The sequence below is a fragment of the Patagioenas fasciata genome, chromosome 4 (genome assembly GCF_037038585.1).
Source record: "Patagioenas fasciata isolate bPatFas1 chromosome 4, bPatFas1.hap1, whole genome shotgun sequence".
Lineage (NCBI taxonomy): Eukaryota > Metazoa > Chordata > Aves > Columbiformes > Columbidae > Patagioenas > Patagioenas fasciata.
This window is the reverse complement of record NC_092523.1, coordinates 25,514,122-25,531,695: the sequence shown is the minus strand read 5'-3', so window position 1 is coordinate 25,531,695 and position 17,574 is coordinate 25,514,122. Positions and strand designations below refer to the sequence as shown.

General features: G+C 43.1%; 1 protein-coding gene across 5 annotated transcripts in view; it reads left to right on the top strand.

Moving 5' to 3' along the window:
* Positions 1–17,574, top strand: part of RBM47 (RNA binding motif protein 47) — an 88,775-nt gene that overhangs the window by 37,430 nt on the left and 33,771 nt on the right. Inside the window, exon 1 of one of the 5 annotated variants that reach the window (XM_065837644.2) lies at positions 7,178–7,271. The exons of 3 other annotated variants lie outside the window; for them this stretch is intronic. The gene's annotated coding sequence lies outside the window, so the exon portion shown is untranslated. Of the gene's footprint in view, positions 1–7,177; positions 7,272–7,786; positions 7,892–17,574 lie in introns of those variants that run through there. One more of the 5 variants, XM_065837645.2, reaches the window with a different exon arrangement.

The window sequence follows — 17,574 nt, the reverse complement described above, 5'->3', positions numbered from 1 at the left end:
GGCTTCCAGCACCAAGTAGAGAGCTGCCAAATGCCTGGCACAATTCTTCCTTTGCCCAGGGGCTAACTGTCCTTTTGGTTATGTTCTCTCAGTATACACTATTATTTTACCTGATTCATTTGCATTTCTTTAGAGACAGCATCTGTATATTCTGTGTTTACAGCTTCCTCTTTCCAATTCAGCCCCTATTTTCCCCTTGTAGGCGGTGCATTTTCTCCCTTCTCACCAGCATTACTGTCTCCCGTCAGTTTTCCCTCCAAAACACCTTACCTCACCTCAGCAGCTGGGTTGCCCCATCCTATTTTTTCCCTTCCCTTCAGAAATTATGGATTTCCTCCCATCTCTTCTACGTGCAAGATGCCTTCCAACTCTGCCCCACCTTCCTTTCCAGCTACCACCTGCCCTATAAGCAGTTCACAACTCCTGTTCCTCCCGAACCATGCCTCTTAATCTCTGAGATTCTCTATTAACTTCCTTCCAAACAATTATCAAGTCCCTGACTCCATCCTAAGCAACCTAAATGTTCACCACATTTTTGTGGTTGCAGGTCTAGCTCCAGCCATGTCTTAGTCACAATGCTGCCCTTAGACACCCTCCTCCCTTCCAGCTGTTTCTGTTTCAGGAACCCTCACTCTACCTTGTGGTTCCCCAAGAAGAGAGGAGCAAGAGGCAGACGGGCACTTCTCATGGGCAGGTGACAGGAAAATCACAAAGCAAGAAGTCCATGGTGTGGATCGGCCCTTCAGACCTTCATCCCACTCATATACAAATGTCATTTCCTTGTGCCTTGAATTTGGCAATGAGGCAGTCATGCTGTAAAAGGCATCTGTGTGCTGAAGCTGAGGGATGGGGTTGGTTGCATAGAGATAATTAAGCAGCAAATAATAGTTTCCAAATATTTAAGTACAGTCCTCAGGAACTGGCCTTACAGAGATCTGTATCAATATCTCTTCTGAGATTCTCAGCAAAGCAAATAAGAACAAACAGTATTTCATTCATCTGCTTGGCAGTATCTGTTGGGAAGGCTGATTCAGTCCAAGCTTTTCCATTCAGCTATAAAATCTCTGTGTGCACTTAAGCATTATTTTTAAATAGAAATGTTACTTATCTCCTGGGGTTCATTCAAAGCAACTAGCTGCACTTACAGTCTGATGAGGATTTTTCTTGTCATCAAATGTTAGCCACTAAATTAGATGACAAATATTTGCCCAAATTTAATATAAGGCACGAAGGACAGTGCTAAGAAGACTGCTCATTGTTAAAATGGCTAAAGGCTAGTTTCAGTTCCAATGTTAAAGTCCAGGAAAGTAGAATCAAGGCACTGTTAGCAACACATTCATCCTCTTTTATTAGAAATTCCTACTTTTCATGGCTCCGTGTACTGAGCTGAATCTCCCAAAACCTTTTAAAACCTAACGTGTCTTGATAGAAAGAGAGAGAATAGATAAATAGATAAAGAGAGATAGGCAGAGAGCCTACAGATTTTTAAACAAGAACTCTCCTGTATAAAATAAACAATTTTATTCTTATCTTAAAGGAACTACAAGGGGGGAAAAAAGTCATGTACCACTCTGTGGCTTACAATTATTCAATTCATATGCATAATACGTGTACTTAAAAAATAATTAAAAATACCTTAACCAAAATGTAAGTGGAAGAAATCTCTCTTCCCAGTAGTACCCCTTTAAAGGAGAAAATTAGTAAAACCCCTATGCTGATATTACGAATGTTTAATTTTTCAAACTTTTTAATTCTGCAAGCAACAGTCAGAGAAACCTATAAATACTTTAGCCCTAAACCACTTTTTTTCTACCTGTCCTTTGTGTCTGGCAACACTTTTGTATGGCAAATGGCACCCACTGTGAGGGATTCCCTGTGGTCCCTACCTGGCTGCTGCAGGTCACTAGCTCTGGGGAGGCCAATGGCCTGGGCTGGTGATGCTCCGGGCTGGTGATGCCCTGGGCTGGTGTTTGCAGGGCTCAAGCATGGTCTGAGAGGCAGCAGCTGCCACACCAGCCTCTCTGGGAAAGGGGCTGATTTATAAAATCACTCTGTTCTTTGCAATTCCTCTTGTGAAACCTGTTCCCAGGCAACCTATAGGGCTCTGTTTTCAGCTCAGGCTTATTTTGGTGCCCAAGTGAGAGGTGGGTTCTTCTAAAAATGTGGTTCAATGTGCTCTGTTTCTCCACCATGAAGCAGTAATAATTTTCTGCTGAGAAGCTCTCCAGCTTTGCTGGGGCACCATTCTGTCGCACTCCCCCATGCGCTACGGACACTGTTACGTGCTCCCAGTGCTGTCCTGATGGCTGGCCAGAGCAGACATGCCTGCCAGGCACTCCTGGTGCTGCGGGTGCTCCTGGGTACATCTCCTGCCCTACCCCATTTGCTCCTCTGCTCCCAGGGTGCACAGGCAGACACAGGAGACCATGGGCACGATGGGGACAATGCTCAAGCACCCAAACCACACAGACCCCCTGACTGTCTTGTGAGGGTCTTGACTAAACCAGCACCATCAAAGCCTGAGCCTGAGATTTTCCCTTATCAGTAATTGTCACATCAGGAAAATCACAACAAAGCCTAGCTGAGGGACTTTCACACTAAAATCAAACCCATGGGGAATGCACATCTGTGATTTTAAACCATTGCGTTTCCAACACAATCCTTTCCTAAGCGTGACTGTGGGTGGCATCATGCAATGCAGCAATACATGTAAAAGCAGTTGAACAACTACAAAGAGGGGAATATTTTGAAACATTTGTCTGCAATGTGAAGTTGCTAAATCACTAGCATAGTGTGGTTGTACAAAACACAGATAGAGTAAAAATAGGCAGTTCTCCCTGAAAGCTTTGGATGATAAGGTTTTGAAATACTACTTTTGCAAAAAACCTGCAAATAAGGAAGTGAACAAGAAAGGTGGGACAGGGTGGTTTGTGTTTTTGAATAAAGCGTCTTGTCTTTAGGGAGTCTTCTAGCCTGGCAGCATAGGATTTTGTACCACTGTTGCCCATTCTTTGATAGCCAGATGTTTAGCAAATCAGCTCTACAGAAACTGCTTGCAATTATTCTTTCCCATCAACATTCAGTTTCTCTGTGAATCATGAGCAAGTTTTCTTACATATCTCATGTATTTTTCAAGGCCTGTTCCCTCCAAGGGAGTAGTGATGACTGAAACTCTGCCCAGTGAAACCAATAGCAAAATAGCTCTGGGACCAGCTAGCAGAAGCATTTTGTAAATAGTTCCCTTGCTACTTTTTTCTTCTTATCATCTGGAGGGGTACCTTGTCCGTCCAGTGCTGAGGACTCATGCTGCTGTAGATGAAGTTCTACAGGGCATTTTGCTCTGAAATCTCAGCACAAGATACTAAATTATGGACGAAAGGGATGGATAGGTATGGCGGGGCTGTAGCTCTTGCACTGCTAGCATGGCCGGGTACCATTTCAAGAGCTGGGACACCCAGCCAAAGCCACAGCTGGAGAGGTGTCCTCATGTGTGCCACCTTCAGGCCACTGCTGAAGAACCCTCTCAGTTCACACTGAACATGTCTTATTTTCCGGTATGATAAAGATCTTCCACAGCTCACAGTGATTATTTTTCCCCTCCCACCTGTTTCTTTTGCAGCAGGTAGTTGCTAGTCCTTCTGCCCCAGAGGATGGGACATAGCTCCCATTGGAGGTGATCGGTGCTGTTCCAGTATTTCCTGGGGAGGTGGTTTCAACACGCTTCTTAGGGATGGGTCTGGACATATTCCCGGCAGCACCATGTCCTCATATCAGGAGGTTCTTTACTGGGAAAATGAAGTTTTCAAAACCCCTGCAGTAGCCCCTCTGGATCTGCCTGTAATGTTTTCCAAAGCAAGAGCTGTCGTGCAGGATGCCTCTGTTGAAAGAGAACTAGAACAAAATTAAACCCTACTTAAGATTCATAGAAATTTCCCCTTCTGTTACCTGATGCCCACATTATAGCTTTGTTGTTTGATCTTTTTATTGTTAGGGCTGCTAACACTTTGTAAGTAAATTGGTGTTTTATTAAAAGTGTTTTTTTCCCAAAAGCCCATGAATTTTAGGTGCTTTTTCGGTTTTAATGTCCATGTCATTTACTTTGCTTACTCTCAAGCCAGCCTGCAGTTATACAGTGTCTGTACTAAATTAATGTTTGACTTTACAGTCTGTGTGCTGTGCAACCCAGCACCTCCTCCATTTGCAGTAAGTAAATATGCAAGTGTTACGTTGCCCTTGAAACCTGTGCTCTGTGACAAAGGTTGTGGGCTGAGAAGGGATTGAAACGCCACATTTCTGTGGGTCACAGTCCCCCCTGTCAGTGGTGCGTTAATCAGAAACCCACCCCCGGTTATCTGCAAAAGTGGGTGCAGGGAACTTTGGACACAGGGGCAGACTTGGCCTCCTGAGAAGCATCTGCCTCTGAGCCCTCGGTTGTGAGAACCTCATCTCTGAGAGTGGAAAATTAGAAGAAGCATGTTGAATTTGGGTTGGTCAAAAGCCATCCACACCCATTTCAGGAACATGGGCAATGGTAACTGCAGAGCTGACTGCAGGTGTAGTCCTGCCTTGCTGCATGACCTATGGAAAATTTCTTTATCTCAATCTACCCCAGCCTGCTGAAGAGTCAAAGGCATCAACGCTTCAGGGAAATGCCTCATAACGGTACTTAATCCAGTCATTCATGATCACAACTTGGTTTCGGATGTAACACCCTATAAAAACATTACTGCTGCTATTACTTTGTTCCAAAGAGGGGTAAAAGTTGTTGGGTTTGAATGATTTTAATTCAGAGTTTGAGCTCTGAAAACCAGACAAAAGTTTGCACAAGCTTGCATGAATGAAAGACTGAATTTTCACAAGGTGGTAGCTATAGAGAAGTATGTAGGGAAAATAATATATTTTTTTCTTATTGCTTGTGCAACAAAGTAATGTTTGGCTTCTGTTGCATTATATCAGCTTATCTACAAGGGCAAATTTAGTGGGAGGATCCATCAAATTGTCCACGGTCCTATTTATCCAGGATGACATGATACAACTTCAGCTGTACCATAGCAGAGCCTTAATTTTTCTATGGTAGCTACATCGGACAGCTATGACTGACAACTGAGCTTCTCTGAAGTCCTTTGGCCTCAGTGGGTCAACACTACACACAATTTTACTCTCTTATACCCATATCATGCTAACGTGCATCACAGAAGTATTAGCATCTTGGAAAAGTGAGTATTTCTACAACCTTCTCATAACTGGCAGTGACCTTGTCTATGCTGACAGGCAAGCTAAATTTGAGCTGGCTCCATATCCCCAGCACCAGCGTGCTGCTCTGGCACTTCCAAATCTCACCACTGCAGCCTCGGTTTCCAGTCTTGCCAGAGATCAGACCAGCAGTGTCACAACATGAAACATGATGGTGATAAAAGCTAGATCTGATCTAGATGAGTGGGCAGCACTCCTCCAGAGTCTTCTGAAATGCTTCTGCAACCAGGAAACACCAAGTTGCCGAAAGCAGACCTTTTCACAGAAACTCTTCCCCTAGGTTTTGCTGGGGAGGTCTGAGAGATCTCCAGTGAAGTCCTTATCCAGGTAGGAGAGAGAAACAGCACAGCTGGACCTCTCTGCCTCACCCATGTGGTCAACCCCTCTCTGGCAGTATCTCTCCATACCAGGTGGAGCGAGACAGCTAGGAGCAGTTCCTGCTCCTTGGAGCTGGTTAGGCAGGGTCTTAAGTGCAGATATGCTCTTTCAGATAAGACCCCTCTTTCTGCCTGGGGATCTCCGAGGTAATAGCCACAGCTGAGGCTCCAGCCAGCTCTGTGGAATAACAGGTTGTTATTGTTTGCACTTATAGCTGGGGGATCAGTCATGCACCAAGAGGCTAACGTGATTTGGCAAGTGTCCTGCCTCAAGCCTGAGAAGCTGGCAGGAGATGTGTCTCCATAGTTCTCTTCCTCACAGGTTGGGAGCAGATGCTGTAAAGCAGCTGTGAGGGTTTTTTATCTAGAGGAAATACAAGTTGACTGTTGGGAATTAGTAAGGCTTATGCAAAAGACATTGCCAGGTTTTAGGTTGTCTGATGGTAGCAGGATTGTGTCTAGCAGCTGTGGGGAAGTCCATATGCCTTCTCTGCTTGTGATAACAGCCTGTTCTACCAGGGAGTCACAAGGTACTGCCATGGTGGCCTTAAATACTAAATTTGTGAGACATTCCCCTTCTGCCTCTCCTGTTCCAGGCACAAGGGGAGTGGAGGTGAGTGCACACTGGCAGGAGGGAAAACCACACCTGAAGGCACCTGCAGCAGATGATGGCACCTTGGAGAGCTGAGCAAGCCTGTGTGCATTGAGCATACTGGGCATGCAGCAAGGGCTGCACCCACAGGCCTCCCATTGCCACAGTGGCTGGCCGGGCACTGGCCCCTGAGGGCTCATCCTGGGCCCTGGGCTCTGAGGAAGCCCCCCTCACAAGTTCTGGCTTGGGAAAGGCACTCCTGCTTTTGGTGACACATCTGCTCATGTCTGGCTGCACAGTGCTGCTGCACCAACAAGCAGCATCATGTGTGTGCTGTCTGGTGAGCTGGACATAGCTGTTCCCCTGGCCACCCATGAGCATGCTGCAGGGCGCACAGCGGGCAGAGACAGTCTCTCCAACATGACCAGACTTGGCTGGTGTCCCTCAACCCAGCATTACTGAGTGTGGACAACCCCAGACCCATGTGAGACTGTGTGAGCCCCGTATGAGATCCAACAAACCCAGCACATGAAATGCTCCTTCTTGCAATACCTGGCAGCTTTTAGTAGCTAATCTGACTAGCTAGAGCAGCCAATGATGCAGATTTTCTCCTTAAATACATTCAATAAACATGTACTGCTCAAGTCAGGGGTCCTAGGTTAGACAAAATGAATCAGTCGTTCCCCAAATCAGGCCTGTAAAGCCATGATGGACAAGGCAGTATCACAAAAACAGGACACACAGCGGAGCCTAGATTTTCCTGTTGTTCCTCCAGGAGCACACATCTGTGTACCAGGTCTGGAAAGAGTCTCCCAGGTGGGGAGCAGCCACTGAGTCCTTTCCAAGCTCAGCGGTTGTCCTCTCCTCCTCTGGGAGTGGCACTGGCACCTTGTCAGCGCAATGCTCGGCTGCCAGCCCGTTCTGGCTGCCCTCTGCTTGTAATTGTTAACTTGCTGGGAATGGGAAAGCTCTGACTAGCTCGGGTAAAGCTTTAACTCTGAGGCAGTCCCAAGAAACCAAGACACAGGAGCAAAGCCTCTGCCTGCAAGGTAAACTGTCGCAGGTTGCCTCAGCCATTTCCTTCCTCCCTCTTTGTGTTTAGGCTCACTTTGCATTACTTTATAATTCGTTTCATGTCTTTTTGTTGCTATTTTGGTTTTGAGGTTTTAGCTGTCATTTGAATGACTGCTCTCATGCTGAAGATTTATTTGGAAATTTATGTACTGCCATAAATTAAACGCTCCCTCTCAGCTTTCAGCCAGGCACGCCTAGGCTTGCATGCAACCGTGGAACAATATAGAGAAAGGCTATCATGATTTACCTGCCACAAATTGTCTATTAATAGCACCATTTATGTACTTTATTTTTTTTTTTTTTTCCTTCATGGCATGCTTTCCCTACATCCCCTCTTAGCAGGTTTCCTTTTTGTGCGTGTGCTTTGTTTTCCCAGCGGAGGACAGGGCGGGTAGAAGAGGGGTGACACCTTTTCAGCCCTGGCTCTGCCCCTGTGGCCCTGGCTCTGCCTTCCCCGCGGGGTGGGTGTTTGCAGGGAGGGTGGGACAGCAGCTGCCCACAGCCCGGTAGAACATTGACCCGCGGAGTTGCCATGGCCGTGGGGCTGCCCGGGGAGGCAGGCAGCACCCGTGGGAGCACACCGGCTTCTCCCCAGGTACTGCTTTCCACTTCCATTTTCCCAGCTTTGAGAGACAGAAGGGCAATGGCGCTCGGTTATAAGGTTTGCCAAAGGTTCATTCAGTAGAAGTTGGAAGAGGAGTTAGCGTTGTTATTTTGCAATTTGCTTGCATCAGCTGTAGTTGACTGCGTGGCATCATCTAAAACATGGATGGATTAACCCATGTTTGATTAGCTAGTTGTTTTGATTTTGTTATATCTTCATATTAAAAAAATGCATGGTTGCATTTGAAAACTTCATGGTTTTCTAACAAACTTCAAGATGGCTGGCTTCTGCTCTTCTAACTGAAGAACAGGAACAGGAGTCAGAGTTTCTAATGAAAATGTTGCATCCAATTATTGTAACAGGGATGTGGGTAGTGACTCATGTTGAAAAATACATGCTGATTTTTGAACAAGGTTTGCAAAAATAGGCAGAATGACTAATTTTTTTCGGTAGTTTTTCCACGTTCCAAAACAATAAACATAGAAAAAATACCAGGATTTAAGTTCCTATTAAAATACTATGCATATGCCACTGAAAGAGGTGAAGCTCAATAGATTCGAATCATTGTTTTAAGTTTGCTCAGTGACTGAAAGTTTCTACCTCATGGTGGAAGCTGACTTGTTCATACAGGAACTGTCCTCTGTGTGTGCTTTGCTGGTGTAGATGTTCTTTATATAAGTACACATGGTAACTCTCCCAAAATCACCTTTTATAGCCCAGGTGACTGTCAAGTATTCCTGAAAAGCGAGTTTACACAGAGAGCTTGGTGTGAAGTGATGAGCAGATATTCAATATTCACAATTTATTTACAGTATATTTTGTGTGAAAGAAAAAATTCAAGAAAGAGATTTTTTTCATTTATTTGTTGCTTCCATTTTTTTCATTTATTTGTTGCTTCCATTTTATTAGTGTCGGGCCCTAGCTGTGCTTGCTGCTTGCTTCTGTCTTCCCTGATGTGACACATTTTCTTGATGTGTTTGCCAACTGGTATTGCACATGACATGCTATTTATGCTTCATAAATGGTCGATGGTGTTAGGCAGTACTGAAGTGTGGTAATGCATTTGCTTTATTGAAAGTAGTATAAGTGTGGCTTCAGTTCTTAGCAGTACTAAAACTCTGAGAGCAAAGTGCAGGACAGTAATTACCAGAGAACAAAGCAACTAGATTCCCACAAGCATCTGCTTTAAAGGATTGAAATATGATTCAAGAAAAATTTTGGTAAAGGCTGCACTGTAGTTTCAGTCTGTTGGTGAATTTGTAGACATAAAGCATGATGATGATTAAAGCATGTGATTTTCTTGTGTGTGGTAGCTGATGTGTGATTCTTGACCTCTCCTCCCAGGAGTGGTGGTTCTCTTATTTGACACTGAATTGGACTGATGTAGAAGTTTCCTTTGCAGTAACTAAAGAAAGAGTTCAAATCTTATCTCAGAGTTCACAGAGACTGAATTGAAAAAAAAAATAAATATCTAAAACAAAGGACAGTGATGACAACGTTATCTTATCTATTTTCATACAAAGCTAGGGTTCTAACTGGTGACTATAAGGAAGATTATGTGGCTTAAATGGAAGGAATAGGCCTATTGGCAAAATTTATTCAGTCTTCAAGTCCTGTTATCACTGCAGAGGACTTCTTTCAGAGCAACTTCAACCACTTTCCATCTCTGATTTAAGGAAAAATGTTATCAGATAGACAGGTTTCATGACAAGGTAGTCATAACTATCTGTAAATGATGAGCAACTTGAATTCTTTCAGTAAATAATAACATATTATTATGCGCTAAAATGAAGGGGGGAGATTTTATTTCATGTGCTGCATTTTCAGCACAGCTGTTTACCAAGTTTCAGTTGGTTAAACCTGTGTACATACTCTGAAAGGAGCGTGACTGCACAGAGGTCACAAGGACAGCCTGGTCTGCAAAATCTTTTTTGGGATATACCAGGTAGAAAAGATCAAGAATAATGCTTAGCCTGGGCTGGTTACAGAGTCACTAGTTAAAAAGAAATTTATTGTCACCCCTAAAGCCAGTTCCTGTGACACAGGCGTTACTGTCAGACCTGTGCAAAATAAAACATCGTAGATGCAACAGAACTCTCACAGTGACCCTTTTCTGAATTTCCCTTCATGGGAAAGAATAAAGATTTATATTTGAACCAGAAATGCCTATAGTAAAGGGATATACTAAAATGCAAATAATCTCTTTGGATACTTTGGAAAGGAGTGATACTCGGTCCATGCAGATGCTGATCATTCAGATGGCGATAAAAAGGAAACTCTGCCAGACGAAAAAGCCCATGCAACCAGAATTACAAAACATTAGCAGAGACATGGCAGAACTGGCTGTCACCAGGCAGGTGCCACAAGGAGTGTCCAGGCAGTGCCTCTGCCACCTCCTGCACCAGAGTGCTCGTTCCAGCAGCTTTCACTTGTTCATTGTACTTGTTTGGGTAGCAGCCATCACATCACGAGTGAGATGTTGCAATCAGTTTCCTTGATTCCCCATTACAAAGTTGCTGACAACAAATCAACTGGATCAGATGGGCTACTCGGGGTTTGCTGTGCTGGACCTTTTTGTTTAAGAACATGCCTCGAGTGGAGATCTTCATAGTTGTTATCTTTTTCCCCTGACACAGCAGCCACATGGCACCTAGGTATGGCCATTGTGGATGCTTTAGGCTTGAGACAGAAGACCAGGTGGATCTGCAGTTTCTGGCAGGATTCTTGTTCTTTCTGTGAAGATGCAACTCCTTGCTTTTTCTCTGAACATTGGAAAATCTTTTCTATAGCTGTCCACTTGTACAACACACGCATGACCGGAATAGCTCCTTCACGTTACTTCAGGAGCAATTTAAACCAGCAGCATTTAATTAGTGTATTTCCTTAAGGCAGAAATGTGAATTTTACTGGGGGATTTTTGCCTTTTATAGGAGGAAAAGCCTTCTGAGGGAATGCTTTTCAGAGAGAGCTGCAGAAGCATATTTTTGTGACAATAAGCTGTTTTTGCTCTTTCTGTTGCGGTGAATGAAATGATCAGGTAAAATGCAAACCTTAAAGGATGATGATTAGAGATAAGCAAACTTACCCTGGCATATTTCCAGCTGAGCATAAGTACTGAAACCTCAGCTTTTCAATTTTGCTAAAATAATGCAAAGCGTTAACTCATGAATTGCAGCTGAACTCGAAATATAATTTCTGCAAAATGAAGTAACTTTAATTATTTTAATTACCAAAATTATTTTGTGCTGGATGCATGTATATGCAGTTCCCAGTCACATCGATGAGAAATTAATGCTTAGATCTTGATTCAGTTTTTTCTTCTTTGCAGCATGTACTTTCAATTAAAATACTTCTTCCTGCAATTTGTTGCTTTCAGTAATAACTTTCAGAACATTATTTCTCATCAGAAGTCAGATGTTGCACAGATCAGAGTGGTGGGTCACAATGTTTCTCTTTATTTACAATATTTATCAACAGTTGTCAATATGAAACAGTATTTGCTTACACACTAGAGGGCAAAAGTAGAGATAGTAACCAATAATTTTAGCAGAAATGATTTTTAAAATGGCTGACTAAATGAAGGCTTACTTCTCATATACAGTGTCCTGATTAATGTGGATTTACCAGTCTTCTTACCTGCATCTCCCAGTCTATGAGAGGGAAAACCAAAAGACACTGAGCAAAAGCTGCAGTGCTGTTTAACCTTTGTATTTGGAAGGAATCAAGTTTGAGAGGTCATCTGATTGCCTCTCTTGTGTCTAATAAGTGTTCAGCTTAAAAACCAAAGCACAGTGTTCAAACCAAAACCTTTTGGTTGTTGAGTGAAGGAACTAATGTTTTATAGACATGCAACCTGTACTGGCTTTTCATCTTTTCTGAAGAGCTGCAGAGAACAGTCATTATTCCAGTCCTTCCTCCCGCCTGCAAAGACATTATCAGACAAATGCTGTGGCACTATAGCAGTGATATATTTTTTAGTGGTCTCCAGAAAAAAATGCACATCTTGCTTGGATCTTCTTTTCTCTGGGCGGTTTTTGTAGTTGCAATGGAAAGCAGCCCCAGCAGCAGCCCCTAGACAAACAGTCAGCTGGGATCATACTAAGCTTCACTGAACTGAATGCTTTCACCTGAAAAGCTTGGGATGCTTTGAAAGGAAAATTGCTATTTAAACATCCTGCAATGCACAGAAGCAGCTTTGTCTAACCTGGTTTATGCTACTTTTGTTAATGCTTCTTCAAGCAATACTCAGTGCAGACACTATCATGAAGCTCTTCCACTTGAACAGCTCTCAGAGATGCCCAAACCACACCTGTAGTTAACTTTGTGTGGGCAGACTACTTTATAAATAAAAATGAAACTAAGAACTTAACAATAGAAAATTAAAGGCAGCTACAGGTTGAATTTAATGGGATTACTCAGTCTGTTGGTGTCAGTTGCTGGGATTGACAGCTAAAGTCTTGATTCTGCAACCCCTTTTCTATCTGGTATTGTGTTTATTCCTGCTAACATTATCCTTAGGAACTACGTTGCCATTATGTACTGTATACCAAAGGGGCTTCATCAGGCAATGATTGTGAGTAAATGCTATATCTGATAGGGCTATGCCTGCCTGGGCCATTTAATAGACATAATGGCAAGGATGGATCTGAAGGGAGTTCCAGGAGAAAAAACTCATGATACAGTCCTAAAAATGTATAGGATGTGCCTATAGACCTCTCCAAGTCTCTTCAGTCACCACATCTGCATGAACATGTACAAAGGGTGCCTGGGATTACTGCACGGAAAGCTCGTTTGGCTTGGTAGTGGGTACCATTGGAATGATGGTGACAATGAGGTAGAGTGGAAGTTACTGGACGTATTACCACTACTTCATTTTTACTTAAAACTTATTGCCAATCAGTCTTAAAGCACAAAACTTAGCTCTGCATCAGCAGTCAGGTGAGAATCCCTTAGCAACAGGGACACTGTTTGAAACTGTGCAATACTGTAAGTAGCAAAACAGGGTCGTCTGGGTGGAAATCCTGGACAACAGTGCTGAGGAGCAATAAAAAGGGCCTAAACAGCACCATATTATTAATTTATCCCTTTTCTTCATCTTTCCGCTTCTGGTGTCCTGTGATATCCTCTGCACACCAAAATACTAGCTGTACCACATCCAAGGGGAAAGGATTTCCAGAGGCCTTACAGGCAACACAGTCCATCCTTTTCACAATCTGGAGATAAGGGAACAGCCAGTAAATCTGACAGGATATGGTCCTCTTCTGCAAAGCCCTAGTGGGCTTTCACCCTGGACTAAATTCAATGAAGACCCTCCTGGTCCATTTTGTACTACGCTGTGAGGCTGAATAGAAGAATTTATTTCTGATCAGCCAGGGTAAAAACCATCATTGTGATTCTGTACTACCGCCATAATTACAGACCCCCTACACTGAAACTAGAGGCATGCACAGCTGTTTAACATGGTGTTGTTCTACGTGCTGTGTTTTTTTGCTCTGGGTAGTAAGCTATTTTCTGCTACAGAATATTTTTATGTCAATGGCTGATGAGTTAATGCTGATGTTGAGTACAAATGCTATGACTCTCACTAACTGGAGTAATGTACATGTCTGCAAGTGAGCACTTTTCAAAGTGACTGCTTTCTGCATAGACATAAAGGACTTTAGATGAAGAATGTTTCTTTTAGTTAGTTTTTTAAATGGCAAATAGAAAAGTGAGCAGCATTTTGTAAACAGAAGCAGGATGCATAGAGAGCTTTCCTTTAAACTTCATGATGACACATCTGCCCTGCAGAAGAACAGAGGGAAGGCATGGAAATGAAATCCGGTTAAGGTATTTCAATTTATGTTCATTCAACACTGTAAGCTCACTTCTGCTCTTCATTTGCATTTAAACAAGGAAGTTTCAATAAAGAAATTGTTGAATTACCTGAAGTGTCTTCAAGGCAATGTGAAAACACAATGAAAGCTGTTCTATGCATTAACTGCAGTGGTAGGGAGGTTACCAAGACCTCTGGCTACACTTTGGGAGAGGCAGGTAAGTTCCACCCCAGCCAGCACATGTGTCATTTTGAACACATCTTAATTGTCTTAATGTAGGTGAGATTTAAACTGATCTCACTTGCTTAGATACTTTGCTGCATTGGGAGTGTAACTGGAGTTTTGTTTTATGGAAAACTGAAGAACTAGGCTAAAAAGAATTCAAGAAGGAATTTTCTCAAAAACATGCATAATAATCATTCTTAGTCAAATCTTAGACTTGCTGGTGCACACTAGCAAAACTTTGTGCCCGGAGTCTGTGGTTGCCCTGCTTGACAAGTTATTAATTGGCACTTTAGTTTATCATGGTACTGAAATTTTAGGCCTGGTGGTATTGGTTTTGACTATACTATAGATGTAAAAAAAAAAATTTTAAAAAAAGAAAAAAAGAGAAAAAAGATTGTTTTGAAGAACTCAGATTTTGACTTTTTTTGGGGGGTGAATAGAGTGGTGCTACCATGGCAGGCTATGGGAGATAGGATCTGTGTCTTCCCTTTTGCTTTTCTTATAATTGTGTTAATTGTTATAATTGTGTGAATTACTTATGTTATGGTTTTGTGAGTGAAGTCCAAGTAATTAAAAAAAAGAAAAAAAAATATTCTAGCTTATAGTCTAGTTTCTGTGTCAAGGCAGCAGGCACTTCTGTCTTAAGGGAAGTGAAAACTTGAAAATATCTCTGTTTTGCATCCTTCAGACTGTTAGTATGCAAGATCTGCAAGTTTTTGTAAGGAGGGGCATCTGCAGGGATTTGACAAACAGATTTGGAAGTGAATCAATGAATGCAACCTCCCTGTGCTACTCGTCTTTAATCAGGGTGACCACCTTGACTGTGGAAAACAGTTAATGCTCAGTACTCCAATATCTGCAGGTGGAGTTTTGATATTAGAGGTGATGGTAGTTCCCAACAGAGGACCTGTGGCACATAGCTCAGCAACTGGCATTTGGCCATTCCAGATCTAACTTTAGTCCAATTTTAACCCCCCTCCAAACCCACTACTTTTTTAATTAAGCAACTTTGCAGCTTTATAAATGTTAACAATTTTTAGCTGTGAGGGTAGCTTTTTGACACCTCAAATGAGCATATTACATTGGTGGTATTTTTATGTATGTGCAATAGATTTTCCTGTTTGCTTATAAAAATATTTGGGAGTAGCAGATTTTAGTCATATATCTAATTTATAGTGTGTATATAAGTCTCCTGTCAGCTCTGTCAGTAAGAGGCAGATAGGGCCAAATATTTGTGGGGTTTTTTTAGAAAATTAATGTGGAGTTTCGTAAAGAGACTTGGAGGTGGGTTTAAAAAACAAAAATCACTAGAAAAAATGTACCCGTCTGGATCACCTGTTCCAGTCAGCTTTCAAACAGGATTTATTTCTGATTCAGGAGCATGCTTTATTTCTCATGTATTCCTTTGGCTGCTCATGTGAAAAAGAACAGACACAAATACCAGGAGGATGTGACCCCTTCCCTAGGCCTAAAAGCAAGAAGAATGCCCAGCAAAGGGCAGGAGAGCTGCAGGCCAGCTCACAGGCCACGCTGTCCAAAGGGCAGGTGCATGGTGGTTCCATGCTCAGGTCCATCACCAGACAGGTCTGGTAGACAGACAGTAATTTTGCCTTGATGAGAGGGACACAAGGCAAAAACACGACCAATGTTGACTGGGCTGGTACTGAAGTGGGATGTATTCAGACTTTTGCAGCTCCTCAGATTATTATATGGCAATTAAAATAATTCCCACCATATAAAAATGCACCATCGGATAACAGGACGCTCTGACTACATTGTTTTTGGGGTGTTCTGATTTGTTGCTTGGGTCACAATGTTAAATCATTGCTTGCACTCAAAATCCATGCGCCAGCTACTTGGTGGTTGAATAGACTCATAAACACAACTGTGCTGACAGTTTCTTTTTAGAAGGTTTTCTTCAGTCGTTTGTCTTGACTTTTAAAAATAGTCTGTTTCTCTTGCATAGTGTCTCATCTCCAAAGCATGAAGCCCTTGTTGAAATCTGACTGTGAAATATGACCTTCCCGTTCACCTGCTACCAGCAGGACACTTCTGTACAAGCTGGGTGTAATAGCACAGTATTTCATTTGTGTTGCTTGGTGATGTGATGTTCTCGGTGGCAGACTGTGCCATGAGGTGGTTCTTTCTCTGCCTGCCTGTCTCTTCCTGCGGGAAGGCTCCATTTTTATTTGTTTAGGTTTTTTTTTAACCACTTGCACTGCAAATGCCCGTGTGAGCAGAGCAGGCATGGGGATGTGTATATTAATGTTTACACCTCCCTCAAAATGCTGCAATGCTAGATGTGAGTTTCTTCATATTTATAAATGAAATAACCTTTTAGCTGTAGGCCTACTTCTCAGAGAACTGCTCCACTTCCAAGTAAAATGATTTTTGCCTCAGCTGAACCTACCTGAGTAGGTATTTCTTGGCAGGTTTCAATAGAATCACATAAAGTTGGGAGGTGTGACATCAAACATTTGCAACTTGTGCCTCAGATTTCCAAATTTATTGGAATTGGATATTATTTTTGTTTAGAGTAACTTTTGTAACCGATAGTGTTCACTTACATTTACTAACTATGCTGTGTTGCTTCGGGGAAGACAAAATGTAGGTAGCAGACAATTTATTAATTTAAATTAATATAAAATTATGGTTTATATAAGAATATGTGCTGCTCCACTAACCCCTCTGGAGCAGGCTGGCTCATCCACACAACAGGTGTCCTGGGTCTTCTCTAGCACGTGTGATGACCCACCTAGTCCTAAGGCATCATTATCATCTCTCACATGTTTTTTGTTAGCTGTGAGCTCCTGAAGTGTAGCAGAGGGGTGCCATGGAACTGAGGGTGTGCATTTGGCTACAGCATGGAGTCACACAGGGACCCCTGTGGGTGCAGATGTCTGCTTGGAAGAGGATCTGCGTTAGCCCAGGCAACTACACCTGGCATGGGCTAGTCCATTTGTCCATCCCTGGAGCCACATCTGGGCCTTGTTCAGGAACAGCTCGTTGGTTCTGTCCAAAAGAGAAGCCAAAATCAAGCATTGATGCGCTGTGGATGCTCAGGAGATACAGACAGAGGATGACCTGGAGAACTGACCTGTTGCATGGTGCGGATGTGCAGAGCGCATGGGACTGCCCTGAGCTGCTCCAGGGATCAAAGCAGGCAGAGGTTTCAGCAGTTGAGGCAGTGGAAAGGACACACGTACCTTCCTCTGCTCTCTCACAGGCCGAGCGGAGCTGCAGCACAGGCAGCAGTCCAGCCCATCCTCCACTGGGACTCTCCTCCACCTTCCCCTTGTAGGAATAAATGCCATCCTCCTTCAGAAGGAAGTATCTGCAGCTCCTCCACAAGAGACAGGTGCTAAGTAGGGGTTTATGTGCTTGTGTTATGGCTTTTTGAGATTTTTTTTAAACAAAACATAGTTTTGGTGGAGAGCACACGATTAGAACCAAAAGTTTTCAGAAGATCTCACTGTTTCAGTTAAACTTCCATGTCCAAGATGTGATTTCTGAGCCAAACCAAGAGAAAGAGCTGCTCCAAAGCAGCCACGAGGGCAGAGAACCCACCTGAGATCTGAGACCGCAAGCAGCGACCTGTGCCCTGGCTACATCAGCTGGGGCCCTTGTGTGCCA